This window comes from Tachysurus vachellii, chromosome 4 (genome assembly GCF_030014155.1).
Source record: "Tachysurus vachellii isolate PV-2020 chromosome 4, HZAU_Pvac_v1, whole genome shotgun sequence".
NCBI lineage: Eukaryota > Metazoa > Chordata > Actinopteri > Siluriformes > Bagridae > Tachysurus > Tachysurus vachellii.
Window position 1 is genome coordinate 2,978,673 of NC_083463.1, and position 11,167 is coordinate 2,989,839.

General features: G+C 37.8%; 1 pseudogene; it reads left to right on the forward strand.

Moving 5' to 3' along the window:
• Positions 1-6,544: 6,544 nt before the first annotated feature.
• LOC132845098 (5S ribosomal RNA) lies at positions 6,545-6,663 on the forward strand (annotated as a pseudogene).
• Positions 6,664-11,167: the final 4,504 nt, after the last annotated feature.

Sequence of the window (11,167 nt, forward strand, 5' to 3'; positions counted from 1 at the left end):
TGTCTAATGGTCTTTTTGGGGATCCCAGTAAGGAGTCCATTGCAATAATCCACCCTTCTGGTGATGAAAGCATGAACAAGTTTCTCTAAGTCCTGTCTTGAGACAAAACATCTAATTCTGGCTATATTTCTGAGATGGTAGTAAGCTGATTTTGCCTATCGCTTTTACATGACTACTGAAATTAAGGTCAGACTCTAAAATTACACCAAGATTTCTGACTTTATTTTGTGTCTTTAGACCCCTAGAGTCAAGGTGTGTGTTAACCTTGAGAGTTTCATCTTTATTTCCGAATACAATGACTTCGGGTTTTGTCTTTGTTTAACTGGAGGAAGTTTTGACGCATCCAACTGTTAATTTCATCAATGCACTTACATAGAGAGTCAATGGGGCTGTAGTCATTAGGGGACAGGACTAAGTATATCTGGGTGTCATCTGCATAGCTGTGGTAAGCAATTTGGTTTTTCATTATTTGACCAATTGGGAGAATATACAAATTAAAGAGAAGCGGTGCAAGAATTAAGCCCTGTGGGACTCCACATGTCATGGATGTCCACTCAGATTTATGGTTACCTATGTTCGCATAGTAACCTCTCCCTTTTAGGTATGATTTAAACCATTTGAGGACCATCCCAGAAAGCCCTACCCAGTTTTCCAGTCTATGTAAGAGTATGGTGTGATCTACCGTGTCAAAGGCAGCAATAAGACCTAGTAGCACCAGCACTGATATTATACCTGAATCAGAGTTTAAGTGAATATCATTTATTATCTTTATGAGCACGGTCTCTGTGCTGTGATGCTGGCGGAAACCAGATTGAAAATTGTCCAGATAGCCATTTGAGTTTAAGAATTTGTTCAGCTGATTGAAAACAACCTTTTCAATGATCTTGCCTATAAAAGGAAGATTTGAGATTGGTCTGTAGTTGCTAAGTATGGTTTTGTCTAGGTTACTCTTTTTTAGGAGAGGCTTAACAACTGCCGTTTTTAGGGACTCTGGAAAAGTGCCTGTGAGCAGAGAGGTATTTACTATTTTTAAGAGGTCAGTTTCTAAACAGTTAAGTACCTTTTTGAGAAAGGATGTGGGGAGGGTGTCAAGGCTGCACGTTGATGCTTTAAGATGTTGTACTGTTTCTTCCAAGGTTTTTATATGAATTATGTCAAATTCTGAGATAATGACAAATGTTTGAGGCTGTTGTAAAGAGGTCTGACTGACCACATTACAATATTAGGCCGTATTGATTGCCATTCTGATATTACTGATTTTCTCAGAGAAAAAGGTTGCAAACTCATTGCATTTGTTGTCAGAGAGCATTTCACTAGGAACTTGATTTGGGGAGTTTGTTATTCTCTCTACAGTAGCAAAAGGAGTGCGAGTGTTGTTTATGTTGTTGTTTATAATGTTTGAGAAGATCTGTCTAGCTGTGCGTAGTTCTACATTGAAAGCACGAAGACTGTCCTTATAGATGCTATAATGTACTTCAAGTTTTGTTTTCTGCCACATACGTTCAGCTTTTCTGCATGTTCTTTTCATGCTCTGTACAGCTGTTGTGTTTCTCCAAGGTGCTTTACGTCTGCCAGTGATCATCCTGACCTTTACTGGAGCTATACCATCAATAGCATCTTTAACTTTTAAGTTAAAATTTTCAAGGAGAACATCAACAGAGTCTGCCGATATGTTTGGCAACATTGATATAGCATTCATAAATACCTCACTGGTGTTTTCATTTATGAACCTTTTTTTGACATAGACAGATCTAGCATCAGTGGCAGGACAGATCAATAAATCAAAGTAAACACAGAAATGGTCAGATAGCGCTTCATCCTTGATAACAGTGGATGAAATGTTTAGACCCTTGCTAATGAGCAGATCAACCTTCTGACTGGTAAACTACGCCTTAAATTTAAATTTCAATAGCCATCCTTCACCTCAACACATCGATACAAATGCACACATACCTCTCCCCATAGAAACTGTGTCTGTTCCCCGAGCAGTGAGATTAAAAAGTAATTATGTAAGACGTTCTCGAAATAATCTTACTGTAATTAGACCAGAAAAATGCCAAAGAAACAAACAAAAACAGTTCCTAAAATTTGGGCTTCTGAACATTAGATCACTTGCACCCAAAACACTTATCATAAATGAAATAATCTCAGACAATAGCCTTACTGCATTCTGCCTCACCGAAACCTGGATTAAACCAAATGACTACATCGGTCTAAATGAGTCTACACCATCAGGTTATATCTATAAGCACGAGCCTCGACAGACTGGTCGTGGAGGTGGTGTCGCCACTATCTTTAATGATTGCCTTACTGTTACCCAGAGAACACAGTATAGATTTAAGTCTTTTGAAGTGCTTGTCCTTAATGTTACACTATCGCACACGCACACGAAAAAATCCCTGATGTCTCTTGCGCTAGCGACCATGTATAGACCACCAGGGCCCTACACCGATTTTCTTAGAGAATTCACAGATTTTCTTTCTGACCTACTGGTTAGCTTTGATAAAGCATTAATTGTAGGAGATTTTAACATTCATGTTGACGACACAAATGATGCGCTAGGACTCACATTCATGGACTTATTAAACTCACTTGGGCTTAAACAAAACGTCACTAGAGCAACTCACCGTCGTAATCATACGCTAGATTTAATAATATCACACAGAATAGATGTCACTGATATAGATATCATTCCTCAAAGTGATGATATCACAGACCATTATCTCATAATGTACACACTACCTGTAGAACAGGCTAACTGCGTTTCACCACATTATCGTCTCGGTAGAACTATTATTCCGACCACTAAAGACAGATTCACAAATAACCTGCCTGATCTGTCTGGACTTCTTGCTGCACCCTTAAACACAGACGATCTAGATGAAATTACTAACAGCATAGGCACTATATTCACTTGCACACTAGACACTGTTGCCCCAATCAGATTACAGAAGGTTAGAGATAAAACGCTTGCACCATGGTATAATAGTCATACTCACACCCTCAAGAGAGAGACCCGTAACCTCGAGCGAAAGTGGAGAAAAACTAAATTAGAGGTTTTTAGAATTGCATATAAGGAAAGTATGTCCAGCTATAGACAGGCTCTAAAAGCAGCCAGGGCTGAGCACCTGAGCAAACTCATAGAAAATAACCAGAACAATCCCAGGTTTTTATTTAGCACAGTGGCTAGACTAACAAAAAACCAAAAATCTGAACACACAATTCCATCACAGTTCAGTAGTGACGATTTTATGAGATTCTTCACTGATAAAATCGAAAGTATCAGGAATAAAATAGGTGACGCTCAACACATAAGAGCAACTAGCATCCCGGTCTCACCTAAGGTTCTAAACACACAACTACATTGCTTTACAAGTACAGGTCAGGAAGAGTTAGTTAAACTTATTACTACAGCTAAATCAACAACTTGTTCACTAGACCCCATTCCAACTAAACTACTGAAAGAAGTGTTACATAAAGCGGTGAGCCTCTTCTTAATATTATTAACTCCTCGTTATCTTTAGGTCACGTCCCTAAATCCTTCAAGTTGGCAGTTATTAGGCCACTCATTAAGAAACCTAATTTAGATCCTAATGGACTTTCAAATTACAGACTGATTTCACACCTTCCGTTTATGTCTAAAATACTAGAAAAGGTTGTGTCTGTTCAACTGAGCTCCTTCTTACAGGAGAACAATATCTTTGAAGAGTTTCAGTCAGGTTTCAGGCCCCATCATATCACAGAAACTGCACTTGTTAAAGTTACAAATGACTTGTTCTTAGCTTCGGACAAAGACTGTATGTCACTATTAGATCTACTTGACCTTAGTGCTGCAATCGACACTATAGATCACAACATTCTCCTAGATCGCTTACAAAATTACACAGGTATTCATGGACAGGCTTTAAGTTGGTTTAGATCCTACCTGTCTGATCGATACCATTTTGTAGAATTAAATGGTGAATCCTCCAGTTTATTACCAGTTAATTATGGGGTCCCTCAAGGATCAGTTCTAGGACCTCTGCTCTTCTCGATATACATGCTTCCATTAGGGAACATTATTAGAAGACATGGGATTAGCTTCCATTGCTATGCTGACGACACACAGTTATACATCTCATCAAAACCAGATGAAATAACTAAATTGTCGAAATTAACTCAATGCCTTAGAGAGATAAAAGACTGGATGAGCTGTAACTTTCTGTTGTTAAACTCTGATAAGACAGAAACACTACTTATAGGCCCAAAAACTAGTACACAGAAACTCTCACAACTTAATTTCCAATTGGAGGGATGTACTGTTACTAGTAGCTCAACAGTGAAAGACCTGGGTGTTATATTAGACAGTAACTTGTCTTTTGAAAATCACGTCGCCCAAACCACAAAAACAGCCTTCTTCCACCTCAGAAATATTGCCAAGCTGAGAAACATCCTGTCTGTATCTGATGCTGAGAAGCTAGTTCATGCTTTCATGACCTCTAGACTGGACTATTGTAATGCATTACTAGGTGGTTGTCCTGCATCTTTAATAAATAGGCTACAGTTAGTCCAAAATGCAGCGGCCAGAGTTCTCACTAGGACAAGAAAGTATGACCATATAACCCAAATTTTATCATCTCTACACTGGCTACCTGTTAAGTTTAGAATTGATTACAAACTGCTGCTACTTACGTACAAGGCTCTTAATGGTTTAGCTCCCATGTATCTAACTAGTCTTCTAACACGTTACAATCCTTCACGCTCTCTGAGATCACAAAACTCAGGACTCCTGGTAGTCCCCAGAATATCTAAGTCTACTAAAGGCGGAAGAGCGTTCTCTTATTTAGCTCCCAAACTTTGGAATAGTCTTCCTGATAGTGTTCGGGGCTCAGACACACTTTCACAGTTTAAATGTAGATTGAAAACTCATCTCTTTAGTCAGGCGTACACATAATACATCCCATAAATATTGTGCACTATCACACTAGACTTGCACATTCTTATGAACAGCAGATATGTTAATCCATATGCACTGCTCTTCTCTTCTCTTTTTCTACCCATGCTGAGACACCCATGCTAAGATCGTCTTCCGTGCGTTGAAATTTTTGGACCTCCACTGAGACAAGGCTGACTCTGTGAGAACCCTGAGACATCTACAGATCTACCGGCTCCAGTTGGACTCTGTGATACTTGTATATTTGTAACCACACCATCTAGTGTCACCCACATGAGGATGGGTTCCCCTTGAGTCTGGTTCCTCTCAAGGTTTCTTCCTTTACCAATCTAAGGGAGTTTTTCCTTGCCACTGTTGCCTGAGCCCTCAGACTTGCTCATTGGGGACAAATACACATACACACATACATACATACATACACACTGTGAACTGTATATATCTTGAATTTTTATTATATTAATTCTTTATACTTCTCCTTATGTTTATCTTTTGTTTTATGTTTATGTTCTGTAAAGCTGCTTTGTGACAATGTCCATTGTAAAAAGCGCTATACAAATAAACTTGAATTGAATTGAATTGAATCAAGAGTGTGTCCCCTATTGTGTGTAGGACCTTGCACGTGCTGGGTCAGATCAAAAGTGTTTAAAACATTTAACAGTTCAATTGCAGTATTGTTTTCTGCATTGTCTATATGAATGTTGAAATCTCCAGCAATAACAATATAATCAAATTCAGAGGAGATTGTTGATAAAAGTTCTGTGAATTCATCAACAAATGTTGGGGGTGTATTTGGGAGGCCTATAAATAATTGTAAACAGAATGTGTGGTGTACCTTTTAGAGCAATACACAAATATTCAAAAGACTGGTCATCACCAAGTATCACTTGCTTGCATTGAAACGCATCTTTGAATAAAGCAGCTATTCCTCCACCTCTTCTAACAGCTCTACAGACACTTATAAAAGTAAAGTTGGGTGGGGCTGATTCACTGAGGACTGTAGCGCTGCAGCTGCCATCTAACCAGGTTTCATTTAGAAACAAGTCCAGGTTGTTAGTGGTGATAAGATCATTAACTAAAAATGATTTGTTCTTTAATGAACGGATGTTCAGAAGTTAACAGTAATTTAACAGTAACTGGTTTTGTCCCTGTATCCATCTCAGAATGACGTCTAATAGGCAGTAGATTAGATAGAATTGTTGTGCGGCTGGAGAGGGCCTTCGTCTTTCTATCACATATCAGGACAGAGATAGGGAAAGCTAAAGGGACATTGGGCTCCCGCGTGTTCTGAAAACATTTCTGATTGTTACTGCTGTCATAGCGGGGACCCAACACATATCAGAATGATATATTATAAAAATGATACAACCCACACTACAGAAAACTCTTCATGCAGAAGAATAGTAAATATTTTATAAGACTTTTAACACTGTAAACATTGCTGGACATTTTAACAGGTTATTTTGGGATGTCATTGTGATACACACTGGATCTCAATCTTGACAACACACACTACTTTCTGTATTTTATACAAAAGTCCTAAGAAATCAATTACAGACTGTTATTATTTAATAGAAAATTACATGTCTAACTGATTAAGCTGATTAACTGTTTTGTTGCAGCCAAACCAACCTGTGAACGCTTGATCTCGTCTGATCTCGGAAGCTAAGCAGAGTCGGGCCTGGTTAGTACTTGGATGTGTGACTGCCTGGGAATACCAGGTGCTGTAAGCTTTTGACAAAGACATTCATTTACTTTACTGTTTGAATTCTGTAACAACATCATTTTATTATTCAGTGGCAGCAGTCAGGAGAGTGAAGCTAAACTCGACATGGCAGATGGATGATTATTAAATCAGATACAGAGAGAAAAGATCTAAAGGATGTAATGAGTGAAAACAACCTGATAGACGTGTGGAGAGAGAGAAATGTAGGAAGAAAAGAAGAGATATAGTGAAAAACTTGCAGGACAAGGATTGACTATTTTATGTACAAGAAATGTAGAAAACTTTACAGACAAAATCAGATATAAGGAAACAAGTTTGAGTATCATGAGTTTTTATTTTTTAAGACTGGAATAATGTAGAAAGGGGACAAAGTGTATGGATTCTAAATACAGAAAGTTTAAAGAAAAACGACTATGATTTTAAGATTAGAGAAATTATAGAAAAAGAAAAAGGAAATGAAATGAATGAGGAAGATAATGTTACATTTTTAATTAAATATTGTAGAATGAAAGAAAGAAAGAAAGAACAAGTAAAAGTACATTTAAAAAAATTAGAGAATGAATTGGCCAAAGAGAACAAAAATATAAAAAAGGGAGGAGAAAGAACTCGAAGGGGACAAAATGAAGAAATAAAGCAAAATATATGGTGGAAAGAGGAAAAAATAAGTTAAATTATATAAAAATAAGATGCAACCAAGATGAAAAATGTCATGAGGAAATTAAGAAAAAAGAAATTGAAATATAGAAAAATAGATCAACTACACAAAAAAGAAGATTGCTTTAATGTTTAAAGGAATTTTAATAAAGATTTGAAAAGTGTTTGTTGAAAAGTGTTTGAAAAGAAGACACTTTTAAAGGAAAATAAATAAATCAAGATCACACAGTTATTGTTATGGATCTTCTACATCTGCATTTGAATGATTCCGCTCCCTAACTGCTGGGAATGTGGGACGTGTTCTAACGCTTCACCACCATAACTGATTTATCCTGGAAAAAAGGTCTGAGGAGAGACTCCTGTCATACACCAGACCTGGTGAGTGTATTATGCTAAATGCTGAAAAACACAACAGGACAGAATTACAGACAAATTTAAACACATTGCTTATGAACAACAGAAGCATAAATACACACATTAGATGTGACATTTTACAGCACACAGTGAATATTACTCGATATCATACAGTAAAGAGACAGTAAGTCAGTAACTCACCGTAGTGTCTCCAGTTTACAGTGTGATCCTTCAGTAGATTAGAGAGCAGTTTCACTCCTGATTCTCCTGGATTATTATTGTACAGATCCAGTTCTCTCAGGTGTGATGAGGAGTTTGACCTCAGAGCTGAAGCCAGAGCAGCACAACCTTCATCTGTAATACTGCACTCAAACATCCTGCAAGAAAGAAAACCTTCTCACACTTAACACACTCAGTTTTAGTATTGAAAACATAAACTACACAAAATCTTTATATACAGTACATTTACTCTCCATCTCACACACACAACAATGACAATATATCAGATCACTACAATTACAGTTACCACAGAGGAGAACTAGATGTTGTAGTGTTTATTAAAACTCTATGTGTGTGTGTGTGTGTGTGTATGAGTGCGTGTGTGTGTGTTTGTTTGTGTGTGTGATGTGTGTGTGTGTGTGTGTGTGATGTGTGTGATGTGTGTGTGTGTGTGTGTGTGTAATGTGTGTGTGTGTACCTGTACCTCAGTTTCTCCAGTGTACAGTGTGGATTCTTCAGTCCATCAGAGAGCAGCTTCACTCCTGAATCCTGCAGGTTATTGACACTCAGGTCCAGTTCTCTCAGACTGGAGGAGTTTGAGCTGAGAACTGAGGACAGAACTCTACAGCTTTCCTCTGTCAGATTACACTTCCACAGACTGGAAGAGAAATGATTTATTTGTCTGATAGTGAATTAAGGTGTTTCCATCAGTGAGAAATAAAGTGTCTACCTGAACACACGGTTCTAATATCAGGATAAAAATATAAAATGAACATCAGTGTATAAACTCAGACTGCTCTTGGACAGATCCATGTGTCTCAGCTCATATGAGACGATGTATTTAACTTTCTGAAAGAAAATAATAACAGAGAGGTCACTCTGAACAAACATGTCTCTTTATTTCTAGCAGAGAGATTTTCATACAGTGTGTTCAACAGCTCTGGGGAAAGTTCTGCTGGAGAACATTTACACATTTACACACTGTCTTTTACTGCTTCATTACAGTGTGTTCAGTGTGTAGACCTGTGCAAACGTTTACTTTGTGTTACAAACATTTTCAGGAATATTTTTGCTCCCATTGAACAACAGAAACAGGTCTATAAAATGGTAGCAGCTCCTTGGGGACAGATAACACCAGAGAAATTAATTTATTGACCTCACTGTAAACAGGAGTAGTATTGTGTGTGTGTGTGTGTGTGTGTGTGTGTGTGTGTGTGTGTGTGTGTGGGAGTATTTACACAGGGAATTCTCTTTTTTGGGAAAAACCTGAGCTGACAGAAGATTTAGAGCACACTGTTAGAGCTATTTAGAGACCAGTGTGATGTTTCTGGAGGATAAAAGCTGGTTTATTAATTACTTCTGTTTGTCACGACATCTTTATTTAAATGCTGTTCAACACTTTGACTAGAGTATTAGTATGTTATTAAATGTGTGTGTAATGTACACCGATCTACACACTGTGGAAATAAATGTACTTTGTTCTGATGTGAGAAGTGATGTAGATCTTTCAGTATTTTCACAGAGACAATAAAACTGTTGTTGGTGTCTTTTAATGACCTTCACACACAGAGACACATCACATAATACCCTCAATACACAGATAAAATAAATAAGTGTTTTACTATATGGTGTGAATTAGCTTTGTTTCTGATGTTGATATTTATCACTATTGACCCTGTTTTTGCTCTTATTGCTTCTTCAGATTTGTGGATGTGATTTGTTCTCCTCATGGACTGTTTGTTACGGTTATTTCAGACTCTACCTGTTTTTTGACCCTGCCTTTGCTTACTGTTTTTGGATTGTTTATCTTTCCTTCAGTAAAACTTCTTCACATGGATTTTGCCGACTCGTCATTACAGTGTTCATGATCACCTGGGTACAGTGTAGATCTCTTTTTTCTCTCCTTCCAACAGTTTTCTTTCCCTTCACCACATTCACACCTAATTCACCTTTCCTGTAAACTGTTTCCAGATTTTGGTCTTCAGCTGCTGTTACATTAATAAGTCACAATAACTCCCATTTATCTTTTATAGAGTTTTAGTGTCACTAAATACAAATGTTCTGTGCTGTGCAAAAAAACCCCTTTATCCATTACAGTTGGTAACCAAATCACTCCTATTGTACAGGAACTGTACTGTTACCTGTGACATCCACAATCTTTTTAATATAATCTCAAATATTTATTTATCATCAACAAATGCTGACTTCCTTAAGGTGAATTTTAATAAGAAGAAGCTTCAGTCAAACAGCTTTTAGTGTCGCTGCTCCCAGGATGTGGATCTCACTCTCTGTGTATATCAATCAGTCACCTTCACTAAATACATTTACAAAGCAGCTTATACACTGTGTGTGTGTGTGTGTGTATATGTGTATGTGTGTGTGGTGTGTGTGTGTGGTGTGGGTGTGTGTGTGTGTGTGTGTGTACCTCAGTTTCTCCAGTGTACAGTGTGGATTCTTCAGTCCATCAGAGAGCAGCTTCACTCCTGAATCCTGAAGTTTATTGTGACTCAGGTCCAGTTCTCTCAGACTGGAGGAGTTTGAGCTGAGAACTGAGGACAGAACTCTCCAGCTTTCCTCTGTCAGATTACAGTTACGCAGCCTGGAAGAGAAATGATGAAGTGTTTGATTTATTTGTCTGATAGTGAATTGAGGTGTTTCCATCAGTGAGAAATAAAGTGTCTACCTGAACACACTGTTCTAATATCAGGATAAAAATATAAAATGAACATCTGTGTACAGATGTGGCAAGTAATAATGCTCATCATGGAGAAAAGGATCCTGCAATTTCTCGCCACATCACAAGAGAGTATGTAAGGTAGGATCCAAGTAGGATTAGTTAGTCTTATCCCTTTGAAAACCACTAGCCACAGTATCAAGCCCTGTTTACAGGTATAAGTTTGCCACATCAGCAGTCACCTTGCAAACATTTGATGTTGTCTTGCCCTCAAGTGCTTACCCAGGACACGCTTCACCTACAGTATGGGGGCAGTTTCTGTTTGATGTGTTTGATGAGTCCATCTCTGCTCATCTCATTCACAATGGAGTGAAGTGGAAGATAAACTCTGTGTGGCTTTAGGCATGGTTTAAGTCTCACCATGTATCTAACTGTTGTAGTGGAAATTTTAAATATCATCAGTGTTTATATATAATGTTATGTGCTTTTACAGTATTCTGTGTGAAAGACTAGGGAGAAAGAACAAGAGGCTTTTATTCCAACTGTTATGGGAACTTTAGGGGAGTTTGTGTGCAGGTGTTCAATAAGAACTGAAAATGGAATGTGGCCT